This window comes from Anomaloglossus baeobatrachus, chromosome 4 (genome assembly GCF_048569485.1).
Source record: "Anomaloglossus baeobatrachus isolate aAnoBae1 chromosome 4, aAnoBae1.hap1, whole genome shotgun sequence".
Classification (NCBI taxonomy): Eukaryota; Metazoa; Chordata; class Amphibia; order Anura; family Aromobatidae; genus Anomaloglossus; species Anomaloglossus baeobatrachus.
Window position 1 is genome coordinate 656,850,074 of NC_134356.1, and position 25,268 is coordinate 656,875,341.

The 25,268-nt window shown below is 47.1% G+C and overlaps 1 protein-coding gene across 1 annotated transcript in view; it reads right to left on the bottom strand.

Moving 5' to 3' along the window:
* Nucleotides 1-20,787, bottom strand: part of KEAP1 (kelch like ECH associated protein 1) — a 70,933-nt gene extending 50,146 nt beyond the window's left edge. Inside the window, exon 1 of the mRNA XM_075346511.1 lies at nt 20,668-20,787. The gene's annotated coding sequence lies outside the window, so the exon portion shown is untranslated. The remainder of the gene's footprint in view (nt 1-20,667) is intronic.
* Nucleotides 20,788-25,268: the final 4,481 nt, after the last annotated feature.

The window sequence follows — 25,268 nt, forward strand, 5'->3', positions numbered from 1 at the left end:
GAACTCTGGGAGGCATGTAAGATGCATTCTCTGCTATTCCTGATGACTTCATCAATACATTGTATGAATCATTGTTGAACCGCATGGATGCAGCCCTTTAAAGCTCATGGAAGTCACACAAAATATTAACTATGGCTCTAATAGCACCACAACTTCATTCACCAATGTTATGCAACATATCTTTGTATTAGAAGTTAATTATTTGTTTGAATTTCACATTACTTTTTGTGGGCAACAAAACTTTTGTCTTACCAAAATCTGACCTTTCTGTGTTCATTAAATGATCAATATTTGAACTTTGCAGCAACTTTATTTTCATAACCTAAAAAAAATTTGGGAGAGTTTCAGCTTTCAAAAGAGTAATTTATGAAACCAGTGGATGAATTTAAAGTCAGGTTATAAGCTTTTATTTATATAACATGGAAAAGCGACAGAACTTCTGTCAGAGAGTGTATCTTATAATTTGGTGCCAGTCTACCTGGTGATTCTTGGGATCAGAGTTTTAGCCCTATATCCTATACAACTGTATGTCCTTATATGATGTCTTGATTGTGTTATATTAAATAAAATATTTTTCTAATTGCACTTTAAACTCCTGCTTTTTCCTTTTGTTTCTAATTGATCTTGGGAGTGTGTAGTCTTCTAGTCATCCCTTGGAGCCAATTTGTGACCTCTATTAAGTATGACCACTTTGACACACTAGCTATAGACCATGAGTCTTTTTTGTTGGAACCTCCCCAGACCAGTATAGAAAAGCTATAGCTGGCATTAAAAGAAGTGTCCAGCCACCATATATACGAGGGGAGTGAATGTGACTAGCTACCCCACAGCATGTGATCAAGGAAGGCCAATAAGTGTCCCAGCAGAAATTACCGTAACTCTTACCAGCCTGCCTATGAACCACAAGTCTTTGGGTCAACACCCAAGTCTCACTGTGCTGATCACAGACCTCAGAGACGTTAGCAGGCCGAGTTCCAGAGTCTGTAGTCTCCATAGATCCTGATGCTGCCATGACTGTCAACGATGTTTGTAAAGACCACCTTGTGAGATACTGTGGGAGTAAGTGCTATGTGATCATAGTCCTAGTTCAGTGTGGGTTTCCTATGGCTGAATGACTGAGGCCAGGAGGAGCTGGTAAGGGCATCAGGTCGCATATGTGCCCTGCTAATCTATCACCGTCTATGACATTGATGAGGGTGGTCGTGTGCAGCGCTTGGCTATTTTCAGGGACCTGCAGTGTCACAGACTCGTGTGACCCGATACCCTAAGCTCATAGCTATGACCTATGCAATGGAGACTTGGTAACTTGTTTTGGATGATTACCTCTTTAAATAGTTTGAAATCTAAAAGGAAAACAGTTAAGGGACAAAACCAAATGTTGCAATAATAAGCATAAGACTGTTCTCCATCCTATAAACGTTCTGATTAAGCGAATCAGACTCCGGTCAGTTTGATCAGAGTGCGGATCCTTTTTTCTGAAGAATAAAAAAAAAAAAAAAAAAAAAAAAAGATTCTCCATCTTCTTTTCCAGTCCAAGAAAATCAGACCGCATTTGGATGTTATCCGGGTGCCGTCTGTGAGCGTAATTTCTACTACAGAGTAAAGTCTATAAAAACTAAACTAAAAAAGCAAAACCCCAATAAAATGTGGAACTGCTGTTTGTGTGTTTTTTATTTTTTATTTATAAACATTTTCTAATGCGATGTATAATAAATTAAATAAATCCTTTAAAAATACAAAAAAACAAACAAGTCCTCAAATGGCTATGTTAAAAGAGTACCCATGTGGCGCCTGTGGGTTAATGGGTGTGAATACTTTTGCAAACAATTTATTTGTTTGATTTTCATTTTGTGGATACAGCTCCGATGCAGAGCGATGCTAGATCTATGAATACAAACTGTTTTGAGTATAGTTTTAGTACAGAGTCTCTGGGATAAAAAAGAACATTGAGAAAACACAATTTCACCCTTCCTCCACCCATCACAGTTAACGCCTCTACATTTTCCAGTCTTACAAGTCTACTGCCTCAGGATAACCTTTAATTTTGCGGGTGTTTAAGCCCTAAAGACCATCTATGACAACAAACTCAAATGCATTTAGAGGATCCGCTCTTTCCTTGACTTTGGTGAACACAAATCTACTGCGCCCTCATCTTCTCCCACCAAGATTACTGCAATGTCATTCTCTCTGGCCTCACATCTAAAACTTGCACATGAACTCTACTAAATTAATCCATCTCTCCCCTCACTACTCCTCCGCTTATCCCTTCACTGGCTCCCATTGTCCTGCAACTTCAGTTCAAGATATTAATGACTTACGAGTAGTGATGAGCACCTGAGCATGGTAGTGCCTGCTCATCACTAGTTACGAGTACTGAGCACCCGAGCATGGTAGTGCTCGCTCATCACTAGTACTGAGCACCTGAGCATGGTAGTGCCCGCTCATCACTAGTACTGAGCACCCGGGCATGGTAGTGCCTGCTCATCACTAGTACTGAGCACCCAAGCATGGTAGTGCCCGCTCATCACTAGTACTGAGCACCCGAGCATGATAGTGCCCGCTCATCACTAGTACTGAGCACCCGAACATGGTAGTGCTCACTCATCACTAGTTACGAGTCCATCTATAACCTTAGCTTCCATACATCTATTTTGACTTTTCATGCATATTTCTCACAGCTGTGCCCAAATATCTCACCTCTTGTTTTCAGGACCGGACCAGCGATCCTGTACAACTTGAGTCTAATGCTGCTTAAACACATGTGACTTCCTACACAGAGCAGAATTAGGAGTCTAATATTAGTCTTAATGGGTTGGATACAAATGGAAGGTTATCTATTTTTTTATTAGATCATATGAAAAATAAATGTACACAAATCTAAAATGATCCCAAAATAGATTTAACTCCTTAATTCCCACCAATATGCCTGAGCTACAAGACAGTAGTGCCCGCTCACAGACGGATAAAAATACAACAGGTGTTGGTGTGACGCCCTGGACAAGCCAGGGGTCACAGGTAATGACATCACCACACCCTACACCCCGGTTAAGCACACCTATGCTAGACCAGAAATCCTTGTTGCCTTCCTCCAGGGGCTGATGTCCACACCAGGGGGTGGGCCAGGCGGTTGGCTCCGCCCACCGAGGAGTTCACAGTCCTGGAGGCGGGAAAACCAGCAGATAGAGTTTGGAGTTTGAAGTAGTAGGAGGAAAGAGTAGTAAAAGAGAAGCCTGAAGTTGGTCCGGGTGTGTGCCCCGGACTGAGACAGCAAGGTTAGCAGACGGCGGTGACCGTCTGCAGGAGTGGCCTATCGGAGGTGCCGTAAGGACCGTGGACGGGTGGTGGCCCGGCGGTACCGGACCGGTACACAAGGAGAAGCCAGCACCATTGGCAGGGGCCTTTCGGATCCCGGCAAGGCTAGGAGTCGCCGTGAGTTTGCAAAATCCGTCAGTGAAGGGGACCTCCAGGTCTCCAAACAACTAAGTCCCGATTGAAGGCAACCGTCCAACCGTATGAGAGAGACACCGCGCCACCGCCAAGGCACCAGTTTCTCAGGGCCAGCGCCTGCGGGCAAAGAGGGGCTCCTCCGGCCCATACCCAAGTCGGGGAGCGGGTAACCGGTGGGAACCCATCGCTACCAACATTACACAAGGTGCAGGGAAAGAGACAGTCACCGTTAACTACCGGGGAAAAGCAACAGCAGCCGTCCGTGGGAACCGTCCTTCCAGCCGTGTGTTTTACCGAGAACTGTGTCAATGTCTCAGGCTGAGTGAGTACCACCGTGCCGTGAGGCACAGCGCTGCCCCCGCGACCCTGCTATTCTTCATCCTCCACCCCATCACTGGGCCCCGGGACAACCAACCCCTACCCACGGAGGGGAGCACTAACAACTCTGCTGCTCCCTGTCACCGCTCCCGGGATCCCCATATAGAGCAGCGGTGGTGTTCACACAATCACCACAACCGTGGGTGGCGTCACGAACAATAAATCCCCAAAACCAAACCCCTTTTCACTCACGGGCGAGGAGCGCCGCTCGAGTCCCCGGGATCCGGCCAATCGCTCGAGCCACCGAGCAGCGGAGGCCGCAGCAGCAGCGGCAGCCGGACCCGAGCAGTGGGAGAGCGCAGCGTCCCCTCCTCCGCCCGCTACATTGGCTGTATACTATCACTGACTTCCTGCTTCCTTCTAACCCCCTAGATGCTGCGGTCAATAGCAACAGCTGCATTAAGGAGGATTAATGGTGAAAAGCGGGTTCCAATCATTAACCTCATCGGCAACACATAATTACGATAGTGTAGTACCAATAGTTACCATGAAAACCTGAAGCTAAGGGTCTGCCAGCTATGGTGGCTGATTATAAAATTAGCAACATTTTAGTGGAAAAAAGTAAAGTTTTCAGTTCATTTATTCTATTTTTGTGTTAATTCCTATGAAGCACCGAAAGGGTAAATACTAGTAGTGCACGAGAACTACCATGCTCAGAGCTCCTTACAAGTAACCGTACATGGTAGTGCTCACTCATCACTTGTATATACATTTCCTGACAGAGAAGCTCTGAAATTATTCAAAAATGCTATCACTTTTTGAGGATTTTCTAATATGTAGGCCCCTCAAAAAGGAATAGGACCCTAAAAAAAAGTCTGAAAAAAATAAGCTGCTAAACTTGTAACCTTTCTCAACACTAACAAAATAAAAGGACATGTGAGAAATGCCGCTAATAGGGAAATGTTATTCCTTAGGCCAGTTTCACATTTGCGTTGTGAGGCATCCGTCACAGTGCGTCGTGTGATGCATGTGACGGATGCGTTGCAAATAGTGAGCTAATAAAGGTAACGGATTCCTTTAAAAGAATGTTTTGCGTTTTTTTTTTTTTAATGTTTCACTAGGAAAGGAGATTTGCGGTCGGGAGGAGTGAGAGGTATCCGCAAATCCCTGCAGTGGCTGCAATGAGCCGCGTGATCAGCTGTGCCGTCACTCAGGTGACCCGCGGCCACAGCTGAAGTCCTCCACCCGAGAGCTGTGTCCGCGGGTCACCTGAATGAGGGCACAGCTGATCGCGCAGCTCACTTCAGTTGCTGCGTGGAGCTGATAGAGAGTGGTCGTGTTCTACAGACGCTCCTGTCAGCTTCATGTAGCAGAGCTGAAAGCGTCGCAGGACCTCATGTGGATTACGCCGGACCTGGAGGGTTATTTGGGGATCAATAAAGTGGGGAAAGAGGGTGTTTTTTTTTCTTTTATTCCAAATAAAGGATTTTTTCGGGTGTTTGTGTTTATTTACTTTCACTTACAGGTTAATCATGGAAGGTATCTCGGGGAGACGCCTGCCATAATTAACCTAGGACTTAGTGGCAGCTATAAGCTGCCAAATAACTCCTTATTACCCCCGCACCAGGGCAATTCGGGATGAGCCGGGTAGAGTCCCAGGACTGTCGCATCTAATAGATGCGGCAATTCCGGGTGAATGCTGGCTGATATTGTTAGGCTGGGGGGCTCCACATAAAGTGGGGCTCCCCATCCTGAGAATACCAGCCTTCAGCCGTGTGGTTTTATCTTGGCTGGTATCAAAATTGGGGGGGGGGGGGGGGACCGCACGCCGTTTTTTTATTTATTTATTTTACTGCACAATATAGACCCGCCCTCCGGCGTCTGTGATTGGTTGCAGTGAGACAGCTGTCACTCAGCGTGGGGGCGGGTCTGACTGCAACCAATCATGGGCGCCGGTGGGCGGGGAAAGCAGTGAATATGAGAGATATATATATATATATATATATATATATATATATATATATATATATATATATCTGTACAGGGAGGAGGTTGGGTGGTTGCGAATTTTAAGAAAAATCGTGTCAAATTTCACATATTGTCACAAATAAATGCAAAACATTTTGACTTAAATTTACCGGTATCAAAGTAAGTGCCATGAAAAAAAAACAAAAGAAGGTCACTTAGTGATGACACTTGTCAAAAGGAACGTGTCCGCCGATTCATGCTGCCCAAACTACCAAACAATCAATCTAGGTTTTAACTCTGGAGCTTAGCAGGTCGGGGACTATGCGTCTGGGATTACTTGCCAGAGGGCCGTTCCCCGGTGGCTTCTTTCTGCCCCATACCCATCAGATCTCTCCCGATCTGTCTGTATAGGGCGGGGACCCGTCTATCTACGGAAGCAGAGCTGTGGAAGACACCGGGAACCCTAGTCAGACTGGTCATCCAAGACGTACAGTCCCTGACCAGCTTTTCAAACAGTCTCCTCTCGAGTTCCCTTTACGTCAATGTTCACACATTGTGTTTTTTTTTTCTGCATTCAAAACCTGTTCTCTCGGCAGTAATGCCTGTTTTTCAGCCTTGTCAATGTATTTCTTTTTTGGGCATGCAGATTACATGTACAGTACAGGTTTAAGAACTTTTTTATACTAAGTAACACGCTTCAAAAATACTGCGAAAAAAGTCACTGAGTTTTTTTCCCCACTTTCTCATCTGAAGTCTTTGCTGGTACTGTGAGACTATGTGCGCCCATTAAGTATTTGGTTGTAGAGAATTCTGCACCATTTCTACATCTCTTGGCTGGAAAAACAGCGCACAAACTCACATTTTTTGATGCATTTTTGTCTCTGTTTTGCGTTTTTTTACATGCGTTTTCCATTGCTTTCAATGGTGAAAAAGGCAGAAAGAATTGACATGCTGCAGATTATTTTCTGCACCAAATCTACAAAGAAAACCTCAATATGTGCACTACACTTCAGGATTCTCATTGACTACTCTGGACTCAGGATTTTATTGCAGTTTTGTGACAAATCTACGCTAAAAAAGCGCAATAAAAAGGCAGTGTGCATACAGTTCACACGTTGCGTTTCTGGTGATGCAAAAATCTGCTCTCTTGCCAGTAAAAAGGCTGCTTCCAAAAGGCTGCATTATTTTGGCTGTGTTTTTGGGGTCATTTGTCTACAGTGCATATTCAATTCATAAAAGCAGCAAAAATGCAGCCGTTGCTTTTTCACACTCTCTCATTGCTTGCAATGGTGAAAAAAGACTGCAAAACGCTGAAGGAACTGACACGCTGCTTCTTTAAAAAAAACAAAAAAAAACGCAGCAATTTTCCATTTCAGTTTGAAAAAAAAAAAGCACCTCTGTGCATGAGATTTCTGAATCTCGTGGCTTTTGCTGGTGCTGTAAAAAGCAGCTTTTAGTTTGCATAACACTCGTGGAAAAAAAAACCGCAACATGTGAACTTAGCCTACAAAGCAGTTTTTCATTTGAATTACCAAAAATTGCAATGTTTTGAACAAAGCTAAATATCCTCTTTTTTTCAACATTGATGTTGGTAAGTATGACATTCCTGATCATAAAGAATAATTTGTGTCTTGTTGATACTTTTGTCTTCAGGATTTTACATTCTTCATTTCATTAGGAATCGCTTTCCTTCACATTTAGCATAATATTCAGTCGGACTTATTCTAAGTGATATATTTGGCTGTGAAACGTTTGTGAGGAAAACTATTTCTGGCACGTGGGTGTCTGCTGTGTCAGGAAGACGGTTCCTCAGTTTTGTAGAACATGTGATGGCCTCAATTACTGCATCTAGTTTTGTAGTGAAGGCAATTATTCTAGAATGTACGACTGGCAGGCCAAGGGCGGCGGTATGGGGGTGCAGGGGTGGCCGTCACTCTTGGTAATGATTGCATAAGGGGGCCCCAAATAGCCCTCTGAAATAAGACAAATATTAGGAACGCTGCATAGTGGCTGGAGCCAAGGACCTATATAGTACATGTTACAGCTCTAAAGTGTCTTACTCCAGCAAGACTAAAATAGATCTTTAATTAGAGTTGAGCAGACTGCCAATAATCCGGGTCCGACGGATCAGCGGCGGTGTTGACAAAGAAGGTCCGGATCCGATCCGGAATCCGGGCCCATATATGTCAATGGGGGAGCGGAACCTGGGACGAGAGAAAGAAAGAGAAAAAGAAAGAGAGAGAGAAAGAGAGAGAGAAAGAGAGAGAGAGAAAGAGAGAGAGAAAGAGAGAGAGAAAGAGAGAGAAAGAGAGAGAGAAAGAGAGAGAGAAGAGAGAGAGAAAGAGAGAGAGAAAGAGAGAGAGAAAGAGAGAGAGAAAGAGAGAGAGAAAGAGAGAGAGAAAGAGAGAGAGAAAGAGAGAGAGAAAGAGAGAGAGAAAGAGAGAGAGAAAGAGAGAGAGAAAGAGAAAGAGAAAGAGAAAGAGAAAGAGAAAGAGAAAGAGAAAGAGAAAGAGAAAGAGAGAAGAGAAAGAGAAAGAGAAAGAGAAAGAGGAAGAGAAAGAGAAAGAGAAAGAGGAAAGAGGAGAGAAGAGAAAGAGAAAGAGAAAGAGAAACGAGAACGAGAAAGAGAAAGAGAAAGAGAAAGAGAGAAAGAGAAAGAGGAAAGAGAGAGAAGAGAAAGAGGAAAAAGAGAAAGAGAAAGAGAAGAGAGAGAGAGATGCCGAATCCGGATCGTGCACCCGGAATTCCGCGTCCGGGTCGGACTTTGATCTGCCGCTGTTGCAAACAGCGCGGATCCGGATTTTGCTGCTTCGGGTCCGCTCAACACTAATCTTTAATTGTTTGTAACATAAAAAAAATAACACTTTTGTGTTGCATGTGCTGCTATCCTGAGTTGCTGTGGGCTGAAAGTCTCCTCTGTAGCAGTCTTCTCCTCATAGCTCGCAATGACTGCCCTGCAACCACAGGGACTCCGCTCATTCCCTGACATTGCCAAGGCAAAGAGGTCCACAGGCCACATCCAAACTTTTGGCTATCCCTAACTAGAAAGGGACAGCGATAGAGGACACTGATGCACATACTGACTGCTGAGGCGCCACTTACGGTGTGCAGACTTGATTGCTGCTTCTTGCCTCCCTGGCTACAACACACTAAAGCGGGCTTTACTCACTACGATATCGTTAATGAATTATCGTCGGGGTCACGGTGTTTGTGACGCACTCCGGCGTCATTAACGATATCGCAGCGTGTGACACTTATGAGCGACCTTAAACGATCACAAAAGCGGTCAAAATAGTTTGCCGCGGAGAGCTCGTCGTGAAACAAAAAATGGTTTTCTGTTTATTAGTGATGTTGTTTGTCGTTCCTGCGGCAGCACACATCGCTGTGTGTGACACCGCAGGAGCGAGGAACATCTCCTTACCTGTCTCCACCGGCTATGCAGAAGGAAGGAGGTGGGCGGGATGTTACGTCCCGCTCATCTACGCCCCTCCGCTTCTATTGGACGCCTGCTGTGTGACGTCGCTGTGACACCACACGAACCACCCCCCTTAGAAAGGAGGCGGTTCGCCGGCCAGAGCGACATCGTAGAGCAGGTAAGTGCGTGTGACGCTGCCGTAGCGATAATGTTCACTACGGCAGCGATCACCACAATATCGCACGTTACGACGGGGGCGGGTGCTATCACGCTCGACATCGCTAGCCGATGCTATCGATGTTGCAGCGTGTAAAGCCTGCTTAAGAGTATTGACCCCAGCGCTGCCTTACTTAGGTAAGTTCCCGCTGTGCTGCTTCCACCCTGACCAGAATCTAGTAAATACATTGAATGGTACAAACATAATTTCTAGTGATGAGCGGGGCACTACCATGCTCTGGTGCTCAGTATTCGTAACTAGTGATGAGTGAGCACTACCATGCTCTGGTGCTCAGTATTCGTAACTAGTGATGAGCGGGCACTACCATGCTCAGGTGCTCAGTACTCGTAACTAGTGATGAGCGGGCACTACCATGCTCGGGTGCTTGATGCTCGTAACTAGTGATGAACGGGCACTAACCATGCTCGGGTGCTTGATGCTCGTAACTAGTGATGAGCGGGCACTACCATGCTCGGGTGCTCAGTACTCGTAACTAGTGATGAGCGAGCACTACCATGCTCAGTACTCGTAACTAGTGATGAGCGGGCACTACCAATGCTTGGGTGCTCAGTACTTGTAACTAGTGATGAGCGGACACTACCATGCTCTGGTGCGCTGTACTTGTAACTAGTGATGAGCGGACACTACCATGCTTTGGTGCTCTGTACTTGCAACTAGTGATGAGCGGACACTACCATGCTCTGGTGCGCTGTACTTGTAACTAGTGATGAGCGGGCACTACCATGCTCTGGTGCGCTGTACTTGTAACTAGTGATGAGCAGACACTACCATGCTCTGGTGCTCTGTACTTGCAACTAGTGATGAGCGGACACCTCCTTCCCATCTTGCCCTGAGGCAGGAAATAGATGGAAAGGAGGTGACGTGGGGTCAGCAGCACCGCGCTTGCGCAGAACGAAGGACGCCGAGGGGGAAAGCGCGGTCCCGCGATTATGGGCGGTTGCTTGGTAATAAACATCACAGCACCGCCCATAATCTAAAGCCTGCGCGCACGTCACCAGCGGTGACACTGGGCACAGTGCTCATCCACTAGAGATGAGCACTGGGCATGCGCGGGGACCTGTGGAGCACTGGGCGGCGTCCACAGCTATGGAAATCAGCGATGGGGGACGGCCTAAGCGGCAGGAGGCAGACTAACGGCCATCAGGCAGCCCGCCCCCGTGTCACATTTACAGAATCTGAATACAAAAAAGGTACCACTTTATAAAGTCTTTATTTTGGTCAGAAAGGGGGCACAATAATAACAGGGACCTTTCTAGAATGCAGCCCAGGAGCTGCAGAGGGGGAATCTTTTAGGTTTTGGGCGAAATTTCTGCTGACAGGTTCCCTTTAAAAGCAACATTGTTAGGCTGAGTTCACATGTCCATTAATCATCCGTTAGAATGGATCCTGCAGAAATCCATTGGTAAAAGAGTTCTACAAACACAACTTTTTTGTCTGTTAAACAACCGATTTCTGGTGGATCCGTTTTTTTAACATCGGAGGGATGGGGTTAACAGATCGCTATTTAGCTTTGTGTTTTTCTTGCATTTGTAACGGATTAATTTTTTTCTTAGAGCATCCGATACAAAACGTAAGATAAATAGCAATCCGTTAAGGGATCTGTTCTCCATAGACTTCAACATTAAAAAAAAACGAATCAGGCAGAAATCATTTTGCAAACGGATCTGTGCAGGATTCAATCTAACGGATGATTACAGGACATGGGAGCTCAGCCTTACTTTTGTATGATCTAAAGAAAGGTTATTTAATGATGGTACATTTGTTTTAAAGCACCACTACAGTGTTTTGTTGGGTTTTTTTTTCACGCTGGAGTGGTGCTTTAAACGTAAGCCCCCTGCCTTGTGTCTTATACTCACAATCCGGCGTTTACACACTTTACCGATGCCATCATCTTGTGCCCGTAGCTTCTGACTGACCGGAAGATATTTTCTAATATTCTTATTATTACACCTACTACATAATTGGATAGGATCCTGAGATGGAAATACCCTTTAAATCTCTAAGGCTTAAGCTTCACAACAATGCAAAATACTGTACCGTTTGAGTGGAAAAAGTGAAGAATGGCAATGTTTTCCGGTCATTATTCCTACTGTAAATCCGCTCTACAAAGAGTGCCTGAGCCTCCGCTGACGGGTCTGTCGTTTGTGAGATACTGTAATTACAGCTGAGGTGTCTTAAGGACAAAGCCCCAGGTACACGTACAGCTGCTCACGCATAATCACCGCCTTACAATAAAGACACATGGAACAAAGCAAAGTGAGGTTAGGACAAAACACAGGTGTGTAAGTCCCAGACTGACGCCATCACTTGAAATATCGCATGTGGTAGGAGGCTCAGGACGACATGAAACAACAGTGAATCATCCCATGACTCCCGATAGTATCACGAGTGTCCTTTAGCCTCTGTGATTTTCTTCCAAGATGCTCAATAAGTTTGATAAAATAACATTTAAAGCAAAATAGTTCTTTAATTCACTAGTTCAGAGATTTTAAGATCCTGGTCAATATACATCTGTATGTCATCCGTACGCCGTCTAATTTTTAATGACAGCACAGACACAATCAATAGGTCTTTTGATAACTTGGCGTCACAGACAAAAAAAAATAAAACACAAAAGACTACCTTGCTCCAATTTATGGACCATCAAGCAAATGGGTTAATAAAAAAAAACAAAAAAAACCTGTCAGCCCGCATATTGCATCTCTGCTGTCCGATATTCCCCGACTGGCTACTAGAGAAAGTTTCAGCTTATGAGAATAATAGACAACACACAGAACAAGGCCTTCTCACTACAGCCAACAATATTTTTAGCCCCTCTGCGCAGTCTGACATAACGGTGGTGTCAGTCGGGGTGGCCGCACTATACCTGGCTGTGATACACACCCAGCATCTGTCTGTAACAGCAGCAATCAAAGGTAATTTCCAATCCCTCTTGAGCCCTAAAGTACAGGCCCCTGTCATCCACCTCAGGGCTGATGATCTGGCTTGGACCCTCTTCCCTCCTGCATATCAAGTTCAATTTCCATCTCTGAACTGGTCACAGAAGAAGTTACCAGGCTCCTCGCTTTTTCTCGTGCTACAAGCTGCGACCAGTGACATTCCCTCATATCTCAGCCCCACTCCGTGACAATCATTGCTCACTTATAGAGGTTTCTACTACTTCTCCATTGATGACCTATCCTTAGGATGTTTTGAACCCCCCACCCCCAGCTGTTTTCGGAGCCAGCGGTGGCCGTAAAAGTTCAGTTCTGGAACTGCCCCATCTTCTAATAGCAGCAGCGGTCGGGTACTACACATGCACCTCCTATTGATTTGAATGGGAGGCAGATGTGCAGTACCCGGCTGCGACCACTGTCAATCAATGGAGCAGCTCCGGCTGCTGCTGGAGCAGCTCCGGCTGCTGCCAGCACCGAGAACCACTTATCGGCGGGGGTGCTGGCCGATCAGACATTGATCACCTATCCTAAGGATAAGCCATCAATGTAGAAGTAGTGAACAAGACCTTTAACCAAAATATTTAACCACTCTCTTTCTTCCGGAATCTTTCCCTCTTCTTTCATACATACCATCATAACCCCTCTGACTCCGACTTGTAGAGTGCAGCACAAATTAATCTCTATTAAAAGCCTGGATCCTTTGATCAAAAATAAAGAAGGGAATTTTGTTTACTTACCGTAAATTCCTTTTCTTCTAGCTCCTATTGGGAGACCCAGACAATTGGGTGTATAGCTTCTGCCTCCGGAGGCCACACAAAGTATTACACTTTAAAAAGTGTAACCCCTCCCCTCTGCCTATACACCCTCCCGTGCATCACGGGCTCCTCAGTTTTGGTGCAAAAGCAGAAGGAGGAAACTTATAAATTGGTCTAAGGTAAATTCAATCCGAAGGATGTTCGGAGAACTGAAACCATGAACCCAAAGAACAAATCAACATGAACAACATGTGTACACAAAAGAACAACAGCCCGAAGGGAACAGGGGCGGGTGCTGGGTCTCCCAATAGGAGCTAGAAGAAAAGGAATTTACGGTAAGTAAACAAAATTCCCTTCTTTGTCGCTCCATTGGGAGGACCCAGACAATTGGGACGTCCAAAAGCAGTCCCTGGGTGGGTAAAAGAATACCTCGATAAAAAGAGCCGAAAAACGGCCCCCTCTTACAGGTGGGCGACCGCCGCCTGAAGGACTCGCCTACCTAGGCTGGCATCTGCCGAAGCATAGGCATGCACCTGATAGTGTTTCGTGAAAGTGTGCAGACTCGACCAGGTAGCCGCCTGACACACCTGCTGAGCCGTAGCCTGGTGCCGCAATGCCCAGGATGCACCCACGGCTCTGGTAGAATGGGCCTTCAGCCCTGAAGGAATCGGAAGCCCAGAAGAACGGTAGGCTTCAAGAATCTGTTCCTTGATCCACCGAGCCAAGGTTGACTTGGAAGCCTGCGACCCCTTACGCTGGCCAGCGACAAGGACAAAGAGCGCATCCGAACGGCGCAGGGGCGCCGTGCGAGAAATGTAGAGCCGGAGTGCTCTCACGAGATCTAACAAGTGCAAATCCTTTTCACATTGGTGAACTGGATGAGGGCAAAGGAAGGTAAGGAGATATCCTGATTGAGATGAAAAGGGGATACCACCTTAGGGAGAAATTCCGGGACCGGACGCAGAACCACCTTATCCTGGTGAAACACCAGGAAGGGGGCTTTGCATGACAGCGCTGCTAGCTCAGACACTCTCCGAAGTGATGTGACTGCCACTAGGAAGGCCACCTTCTGTGAAAGGCGTGATAGAGAGACATCCCGCATCGGCTCGAAAGGTGGTTTCTGAAGAGCCGTTAGCACCCTGTTAAGATCCCAGGGTTCCAGCGCTCTGTGATCTTGAGACCGTGCCATGAATGCCGAGACTTTGTTGTTGTGCCGAGACGCCATGAGGTCGACGTCCGGCGTTCCCCAGCGGCAACAGATCTCTTGAAACACGTCCGGGTGAAGAGACCATTCCCCTGCGTCCATGCCCTGGCGACTGAGAAAGTCTGCTTCCCAGTTTTCTACGCCCGGGATGTGAACTGCGGAGATGGTGGAGGTTGTGGCTTCCGCCCACAGCAGAATCCGCCGAACTTCTTGGAAGGCCTGACGACTGCGTGTGCCGCCCTGGTGGTTGATGTACGCGACCGCCGTGGCGTTGTCCGACTGTATGCGGATCTGTCTGCCCTCCAGCCACCGATGGAACGCCTTTAGGGCTAGATACACTGCCCTTATCTCCAGAACATTGATCTGAAGGGAGGACTCTGTCGGAGTCCAGGTTCCCTGAGCCCTGTGGTGGAGGAAGACCGCTCCCCACCCTGACAGACTCGCGTCCGTCGTGACCACAGCCCAGGATGGGGGCAGGAATGATTTTCCCTTCGACAAGGAAGTGGGAAGAAGCCACCACTGAAGAGAGGTTTTGGCTGCCAGTGAAAGAGAGACGTTCCTGTCTAGGGACGTCGACCTCCTGTCCCATTTGCGGAGAATGTCCCATTGAAGTGGACGCAGATGAAACTGCGCAAAGGGAACTGCCTCCATTGCTGCCACCATCTTCCCTAGGAAGTGCATGAGGCGCCTCAAGGGGTGTGACTGGGTCCGAAGGAGAGAGTGCACCCCTGTCTGCAGCGAACGCTGTTTGTCCAGCGGAAGCTTCACTATCGCTGAGAGAGTATGAAACTCCATCCCGAGGTAAGTCAGTGATTGGGTCGGTGTCAATTTTGACTTTGGGAAATTGATGATCCACCCGAACCTCTGGAGAGTCTCCAGAGCAATGGTCAGGCTGTGTTGACATGCCACCCGGGAGGGTGCCTTGACTAGGAGATCGTCTAAGTAAGGGATCACCAAGTGGCCCTGAGAGTGTAGGACCGCCACCACGGATGCCATGATCTTGGTGAAGACCCGTGGGGCTGTCGCCAGGCCGAAAGGCAGTGCCACAAACTGAAGGTGTTCGTCCCCGATGGCGAAACGCAGGAAGCGTTGATGCTCTGGTGCAATCGGCACATGGAGATAAGCATCCCTGATGTCGATTGAGGCTAGGAAGTCTCCTTGGGACATCGAGGCGATGACAGAACGGAGAGATTCCATCCGGAACCGTCTGGTTCTCACGTGTCTGTTGAGCAGTTTGAGGTCCAGAACGGGGCGGAATGATCCGTCCTTTTTTGGCACCACGAACAAGTTGGAGTAAAAACCGCGACCACGTTCTTGAATGGGAACGGGAATCACAACTCCTTCTGCCTTCAGAGTGTTCACCGCCTGAAAAAGTGCATCGGCTCGCCCGGGGGGCGGAGATGTTCTGAAGAAACGAGTCGGAGGACGAGAGCTGAGCTCTATCCTGTAACCGTGCGACAGAATGTCTCTCACCCATCGGTCTTGGACATGTGGCCACCAGGCGTCGCAAAAGCGGGAGAGCCTGCCACCGACCGAGGATGCGGTTTGGGGAGGCCGAAAGTCATGAGGAGGCCGCCTTGGAGGCGGTTCCTCCGGCGGTCTTTGGAGGACGTGACTTAGACCGCCATGCAGAAGAGTTCCTCTGGCCCTTCTCTGACCTGTTGGACGTGGAGGATTGGGACCTGGCTGAGGGCCGAAAGGACCGAAACCTCGATTGAATTTTTCGTTGCTGAGGTTTGTTTGGTTTGGACTGGGGTAAGGACGAGTCCTTACCCTTGGATTGTTTAATAATTTCATCCAATTGCTCGCCAAACAAACGGTCGCCAGAAAATGGCAAACCGGTTAAGAACTTCTTGGAAGCAGAGTCTGCCTTCCATTCGCGTAGCCACATGGCCCTGCGGACTGCCACCGAATTGGCGGACGCTACCGCTGTACGGCTCGCTGAGTCCAGGACGGCGTTCATGGCGTAGGACGAAAAGGCCGATGCCTGAGAAGTCAAAGACACAACTTGCGGAGCAGAGGTACGTGTGACTGCATTAATCTCAGACAGACAAGCTGAGATAGCTTGGAGTGCCCACACGGCTGCAAAGGCCGGAGCAAAAGACGCGCCTATGGCTTCATATATGGATTTCATCAGGAGCTCTATTTGCCTGTCAGTGGCATCCTTGAGCGATGAACCATCTGCCACTGATACTACGGATCTAGCCGCCAGTCTAGAGACTGGAGGATCCACCTTGGGACACTGAGCCCAACCCTTAACTACGTCAGGGGGGAAGGGGTAACGTGTGTCATTAAGGCGCTTAGTAAAGCGCTTGTCCGGAAATGCTCTGTGCTTCTGGACAGCATCTCTGAAGTTAGAGTGATCGAAAAACGCACTCCGTGTACGTTTGGGAAACCTAAACTGGTGTTTCTCCTGCTGTGAAGCCGACTCCTCTATAGGTGGAGTTGGGGGAGAAAGATCTAGCACCTGGTTGATGGACGCTATAAGGTCATTTACTATGGCGTCCCCTTCAGGTGTATCAAGATTGAGAGCAACGTCAGGATCAGAGCCCTGAGCTGCGACCTCCGCCTCATCCTCCAGAGAAGTCCTCATGCTGCGACCCCGAACAGCGTGATGAAGCCGGGGAAGGTTCCCAGCGAGCCCGCTTAGCCGGTCTGGGACTGCGGTCCGTGTCGGAGTCCTCCCCGTGGGACCTAGGTGTCACCCCAGGAGCACTCTGCTGCACCGACCGAGAGGGGCCTGGGGGCGATGAACTCACAGTGCCCGGGGCCTGTGTGACCGATCTGGACTGCAAGGCTTCTAGTATCTTAGCAGACCATCTGTCCATAGACTGAGCCATGGATTGTGAAAGCGACTCAGAGAGTTTCTCAGCCAAAACTGCAAACTCTGTCCCTGCCACCTGGACAGTGGAAGCCGGCGGTTCTACCTGAGCCGAGGGTCCCACCAGTGCCCGAGGCTCCGGCTGAGTGAGTGCCACAGGGGCCGAGCATTGCACACAGTGAGGGTAGGTGGAACCTGCAGGTAACATAGCCGCACAAGAGGTACAGGTTGCAAAATAAGCCTGTGCCTTGGCACCCTTGCTCTTTGCGGACGACATGCTGTAGTCTCCTCTGAGAGTGATCACTGAGGGTATACAGCCAAAAGCAAAACAATGCGGCCGAACAGAGAAAATGTATACAAATATATATATATATATATATATATATATATATATATATATATATATATATATATATATATACACACTTCGGCACCCAAGGGGGGCCAGCACCGGGTAACCGGTGTGGCTTACCGACCGCCCAAAGCGGTTGTGTGTCCACCAGATTCCCTGCCTGGGCCTCCCAGAGCTGTAGAGCTCGTTCTGAAATCCTCCACCGGCAGAAGTGATTGTAAATATGGCTGCCAGAGTTCTCAGGGGAGGAGGGAGCCGTGGGCGTGACTAATAAAGTGCGGGAATCTGGTGCCCCACAGTGCTCAGTGAGGGGGGAGGAGAACACCTAAGTATGCTCCAGCCCTCACTGCCGACGTCCAGTCGACCGTCCCGCCCTTACCCCTGACTGGCAGGCCCGGGGGCGGGAGTTATGGTACTAGGCCGCAGAAGCCGGGGACTAAATTTAATAACGCGGCCGGCAAACAGGCGCGGTCGGCGCGGTAGTCCCGGTCGTCACAAAAAAACAGCAGCCGCTGCAGTGTCTGTAACACAGGCGCTCCGTGCACCGTCCCCAAGGGGACACAGAGTACCTTATAGATGCAGGGCCTGTCCCTGATGATACTCAGTCTCCTGTCCGTCAGATTCCCCCAGGGGCTGCGGAGGGAGCCCGGTCCCAGTGAATGGTGACCGGTTAGGATCCCACTTCTCCCAGAGCCTCTAAGGGATGGGGAAGGACAAACGGCATGTGGCTCCAGCCTTTGTACCCGCAATGGGTACCTCAACCTTAACAGCACCGCCGACTTAGTGGGGTGAGAAGGGAGCATGCCGGGGGCCCTGTTAGGGCCCTCTTTTCTTCCATCCGATACAATCAGCAGCTGCTGCTGACTAAAATGGGAGCTTGAGTGAATGTGTGCCTCCTTCAACACAAAGCATAAAACTGAGGAGCCCGTGATGCACGGGAGGGTGTATAGGCAGAGGGGAGGGGTTACACTTTTTAAAGTGTAATACTTTGTGTGGCCTCCGGAGGCAGAAGCTATACACCCAATTGTCTGGGTCTCCCAATGGAGCGACAAAGAAATAGACATTTATAGGACATTTCATAACTTTCCCAAATTCTTATGAAAAAAATATTTATCACCTACTGCATTGAACTCCTGTCCCCAATCTATTATGTATTTTAGTAGCTGGAGTTGGCCCATTTGTCCCAAGATACATGGCATGAAAATCAGAGCGAGTGGAGTGCGATAAAACATCCCATTCCACGTGGACCAATATTAGCCTGTGTGTCAGCACCCAGGAGCGATTATTTTCTCAGCCCTAATCGGACGAGAAAACAGTCGCAGCATGCTGTGGGTGCAATGTGTTCCTGGTTTCTCTCACCCGCATGAGCGATTATTTTCAAGTCTATGGGGCGAGAGAAATATCGCACTGCACTCGCATTACACCAGTGTTATACGAGTGCAGAGCGAGAATGGCAATAGCCGGCAACGCAGGAGAGAGGGAGATAAATCCCTCCCTCTTCTCAGCGCCGGCCCTCCCCTCATCAGCGCCGGCCCGCCCCCCGCAGCTGTGGTCTGATCACAAGATCGGACCTCACTCGCAATGACACTTGCATGACACTCTGCTCCCGCTGTGCTGCCAGTGTGAGCCGAGTGTCATGCGAGGATCGCAGTAGTCCCCGTGTGGCCCCGGCCTTTTATACCAACTCTACCAAAATGGACGGTGACTCCATGGCCCTACTGCTAACTACAAGCCAGAGTCTAATCTTCCCTTTATCTCTAAACGTCTGGGACACTTGGTCCACTTTCATCCAAGCCGTTATCTCTCAGATAACTCTCTTCTTGACCCTTTACCATCCTGTTTCCGCTCCTTACTTAATTGCTCTTACTAAAGTCTCTAATGGTCTACTAACCGCTAAATCTAATGGTCACTACACCCTGATTCTCCTGGATCTCTCTGTAGCATTTGACACTATGGATCACCAGCTGCTCCTCACTTTGCTTCGTGCTCCCAGACTGAAAGAAACTGCTCTCTTGTGGTTATTCTCCTACAGTATCCCTCATTCAGTGTAATATTTGCCGGCTCCTCTTCCTCTTACTGTTGGGGTTCATCTGGGCTCAGTCCTAGGCCCCTTCTCTTCTCCTATACACTCCACCTTTTGGACATCTCAGTGCTGATGACACCATTTATACACCTTCTGACATCACCCTTGCATTACTACAAAATACCAGTGATTGCAAAGCAAAACCATAAACATGTTTCATCCGCTACTGGGCAAAAACCATGTGTCCTATACTAAATCGAGTGTGCATATTCCAAATCCAAAGTCAGAATTGTTGTAACACGTCAGGAAATTTTGTTATGCATAAGTTTGCCCATATGAATTAAGTAGTTGGAAAGCATTGAATCATTTTGTACACGAGTTTTACTCCAACAATTACCTGATCTATATCAACGTTTACATAGTAATCAGTATATAAAAATGTAATGTACAGTGGAACCTTGGTTTACGAGAACTATCTGTTCTGTGAGTGTGCTTGTAAACCAAGTTACTCGTCTAGCAAAGCAAGATTTCCCATAGGAAATCATTGGAATGCAGATAATTCGTTCCACAACTTGTTCAATGTCCCATTCCACACATGCACAAACACACACACACAAACACGCACGCACACACATATTATGCTCACCTTACCTTCCGTTCCATCGCCAGCCTCCTGGTTCTTGCAGTTCGCCAGTACAGGATGTGTATCGGGTAACCATCACGACCGATGCCGGAACTTCCACTGCCAGAGCGCTGACGTCAAAGGCAGGAGCCGCTTGCCTCTGATTGGTCAGCGCGCTGCCTTTGAGAAGCAGCTGACAGCGGAAGTTTGTCCCTCGTCACGATGGTTACCCGATACACATCCTGTAGCGGCGAACTACAAGAACCGGGAAGCCGGTGAGGGAACGGAAGATAAGGTGAGCATAATATGTGTGTGTGCGTGCGTGTTTGTGCGGAATGCAAGAGCAGGTCAGAGCGCGGTGGAAGTACGGAACCGGAAGTATGGAACCGGAAGTGTGTGCGGTGAGTATTTGCTTGTACAGCAAAGCTTGCTCGTAAACTGAGTTACAAATTTACAGCAAGCTTTGCTCATAAGGCAAAATACTCGCTAACTGGGTTACTCGTTAACCGAGGTTCCACTGCAATAACAAAATTTTAATAAGTTTAGTATTCAAGTTTAAAAGTCTTACCTGAGCAAGGCCCAGTACTGTTAAAAGTGCTTCAGGCATCTGCCTTTACGCTTGTGAGAGTCAAATCTGCCAGTTACAAAACCCTGCAGTAGTCCCGCCTCATGTTGGGATTCCAGCGGCCTTGAAATCTGTTCTCCATTGTAGAAATACCTTTATAGAACCTTTCTCCATGTTCGTCACTTACACGTCCCAAATTGGATGGAAAAAAAGTCTAAATGGGAATGTAAGAAAAGCATTTTCAATGACATTTGGCAACCACATTGTTCATGTTGCATGTTGTCTACTACTCATAGTTCAGCATAGTTTTCGGCTCGTCTACTCCCAAGGAAGTTCTCCAACTACTAAACACAAGTGTATCCAAAGTTTTTTTCCTTTTGGGGGCCAATAAAAATTCTGGCCTTTATTTTAGCTTCAGTTTTCAGTGTGCTAAACGTCTTCTTCAAATACTGGAAACCATTTCCGTCACGATCAATTGCAACTACAACCAAGTTTAATGGGAAGTGATGTAAGAAAAATATTAAGTGGATCAACCAGTGATTTGTGTTGTACATTGTATCGACCAACTGTATGCTCGACTCTGAGAGGCCAGTGTCTCAATTTCCAGAAATTGCCATTGTTGTTAACATAGGTGCATCTATCAATGTTAAAGTGTTTGTCCACTACTTGGACAACCCCTTCTAATTCCATGCTTACTCATATTCCGTACCTGCGTCGTTCCAATGGTGCCGTGGTTCACGGTGCCAGGGCTCACGTCACACGAGCCCCGTAGCCAGTGACTGCTTCTGTCTTCCCGCCGTCGGACCAAACGAACAATCAACAGGAAGGGAGCACATAGTGCTCCATTCCTGTTGATTAAAGCCTGCTTTACACCTTACGATCCAGCATACGATATCATATGCGATTGTAACCGCCCCCATCGTATGTGCGGCACGTTCAATTTGTTGAATGTGCCGCACATACGAGTAACCCCCGTCACACGTACTTACCCGTCCATACGACCTCGCTGTGGGTGGCGAACGTCCACTTCCTGGAGTGGGCGGGACGTTCGGCGTTACAGCGACGTCACGCGGCAGCCGGCCAATAGAAGCGGAGGGGCGGAGCTGAGCGGGACGTAAACATCCCGCCCACCTCCTTCCTTCCGCATTACCGGCCGGGAGCCGCTGTTCATCGTTCCCGGGGTGTGACACTGCGATGTGTGCTACCCCGGGTACGATGAACAATCTGACGTTCAATTCATGAGGAATGAACGACGTGCGTGCGATGAACGTTTTACCGTTCAATCGCACGTAGCTGTTACACACTGCAATGTACCTTACGATGCCGGATGTGCGTCACTTACGACGTGACCCCGCCGACACATTGTAAGATACATTGCAGCGTGTAAAGCGGGCTTAACTGATTGGACGTGGGGCTCGCATGAAGTTACAACCCCACGTGTGCCCCGGCAGCACAAATGACTGGAACGGCGCTGGTATGTGAGGGGAGTATAGGTTTTTTAATTTTACTTGGGGGAAACGTGGAATCAGAAGGAAGATGTCCTAGTAGTGGACAACCCTTTCATTATCAAAGCCAATAGCACTATAACAGATCGATTTATTGAACTCTGTCCAGCTTGCTTTATATAATAACTCCTGACATCAGCCGATAGACCTGTTTGAGCACATCGGTACAATTCCGGGCTTGTCAATTATAAAATGTATGCATTATATATTGGAAATATTCCAAGTGAATAGGCTTTGCATGTATAAATTAAAATCTAGTCATATCAAATAGCAAATTTTGAGTTCATATTTATAATGAGCGCGTTCAATTTAGTATAAATCACATTTTTCTCTCAGTAGCAAAATCATTGTTGCGTGGTGTTGTCTGTCTGCTATCTCTAACATCATATCCTCCCTCTTATCTTAAACTGAACTTAGGCGGGCTTCACATCAGCGGTATTCTGCCGGCACAAACGTCTTTCACTTCAATGCATTTTCTATGGACTCGCAGCAAGTTTCGGTCACATGCGGTTGCGTGCGTGATACACAACCCCATGTGACCGGAACGTGTCGGGAATCCATAGGAAATGCATTGAACTAAAATGCATTTGTGCTGGATCCGGCATTGCGGCAGAATACCGCTAATGTGAAGCCCGCCTTAGCCGTAACTGAACATCTTGTGTTTCCTGCCTCTATCGCCTAGTTCTTTTCCTCCAATAATATATATGCTTTTTCTACATTTATTTTTCCCAGATGTAGGACTTTGTCTTTATCCCTGTTAAACACCATTCTGTTTGCTCCGGCACATTGTTCGAATGTCTAGATCCTTTTGAATACGCTCTCTTTCCTCTTTAGTGTTGGCTACTCTTCCTATCTTTGTATCATCTGCAAATTTTATGAGTTCCCTATAATAATGTTGTCCAGATCATTTATAAAGATATTAAACAGCACTGAGCTCAGGAGAGAGCCTTGGGGAACCCCAGTTTTTACTTTCCTCAGTTCGATGTGCAGCCGTTTACTATTACTCGTTGTGCACATTGAGCCAGTTGTGATTCCATCTAAATGATTTTTTTGTTGATTCCGTACTTGATCATTTTTTCAATGAGGAGGTTATGTGATACTTTCTTAAATGCCTTACTGATGTCAAGGTATACTGTATTCACAGCATTCCCCTAGTCCAACTATTCAGTGACATTGTTGTAGAAGGAAATCAGGTTGGTCTGACAAGATTTATTGGTCATAAAGCCGTGCTGGCTCTGGGTAATTAACGCCTTCAAATCCAGGTACCCAAGTTAATGTTTCATGACAATTTGCTCAAAGATTTATCCTGGTATGGAGGTCAGGGTTACTGGCCTAAAATGTCCTGGTTCCTCCTTTTCCCCCTTTTTGTAAATAGAGACCACATTTGCCCTTTTCCAATCTAGAGGGACCACTCCTGTATCCTATGACTTATTGAAGATTATGGCAAGCTGTACTGTTGTTTTCTTAGCTCTTTCAGGACTCGAGGGTGTAAATCATCTGGATCTGGGGACTTTGTTTCCTTTAACTTGGCTAAGTGTTCGCCGATAAATCCTTTGCTTATTTTAAACTTCGACTCCACCTCACCACAATTTCTATCACGATTATTGTTGATGCTTGTGTGGCGCCCCTGAGGCTTCAGTCGCCACAGAGTATTGTAGCTCATTTAAGCTGCGGTATTCGCCTTGAGGTTGATCACCGGTGTTCCAGATTCACACTTTACAGACAGCACAGTAGTCTTCTCTCTGGGGAGCTGGACTAGGGTAGGCAGGAGGTTAGCCAACAAGAAGCTTGGTAATGTCCAGGTCACTAGGACAACCACCTGGGGGGGCGGGTTCCACTTGGTGTAGAAATAGGAGCAAACTCACACAATCACTAGTCAGTCTACCCAGGATACCAGTTCTGGGACACCATCACTTCCTTCGTCTCTCTTCACGGGCCTTCTCTCATCCCATTATCACTATTTCAGATGTTTGTTGAGAATGTGGCCAATTGTTATGAAAAAATCTCATCTATAGTCTCTATTTGAATTAAAAGATCTATAATAAACAACTATTATGATGTCTTTCCCTTTGTTTTCGCCATGAATTCTTACCCAAATCTCTTCTCATATATTCTCATCCTCTGAAACTTTAATTTCTGTGGAAATGTGCTCTTTTTTTTAGCATGCAATGATAATCCTCCACCTCTTTTGTTAATTCTATTCTTTTTGAATAGGTAAAATTAAAAACTTGGCGCTAAAATAACATTTTAGTGAAAAGAATTTAACTATTCTTTCCTCATGACCCAATTGTATAAAAGTATGTAGGACACCTGTTGTGTCAATATGCTCACTGCACCCCTAGTTAAATTTATTGAGGGGTGCAATTTGTAATATGGGGTCACTTGTGGAGGGTGGGGGGGGTTCTTTTTTGTCTTAAAAAGTAAATAATCTGGAGTGCACTCTATAAGGCAGATGTACAGGTGCAGGTAGAGAAGGGTGGACCACTTAGCGGTAGATAAAATCACATTCACCGCACACTCTTGAATGGATGCAAATAAAAAAGGTTTTATTTTGATACACTGTCTCCACAAAAAAACAGGTGTATTTCTTTATGCAGATAACCAAAATTATATAACTGTAATGCCTGCCTGGATCAACAGACTCAGGGGGGATGTAATGGACAGACTAGAGGGAAACCACTCACCAAGCAGGACCCCCAGAACCCTGAAACACTTTAACCCCTATACAGGGATTTGGAATTACACAGGGCCCTGGAGATCACTACCTGTGGAAGGCTGCAGTCCGATGAGAGTAGTCGTCAGGCAGAGTCAAACCAGGAATAGCAGAACAGGGACAGAATCGGCAGACAAGGACGTAATCAGAAAACGGAGCAGAGATCAAATCCGGATCGGGCAGCGAGGCACAAAAACAGCAGGCAGAATGGTAGTCAGAAAACACGCAGAAGTCAGCACACAGGAATCACAAAACAGAATAGGGTGGACCAGGAGCTAGGAAATCAGAACTATCTCTGGCAGTGGTCATGTAACAGGAGGGGAACTAAGAAGGGTGTGGTGTCTTCCCATTGGCTGTAGCTGAACGCTGGCAACTTCAGCTGGAAG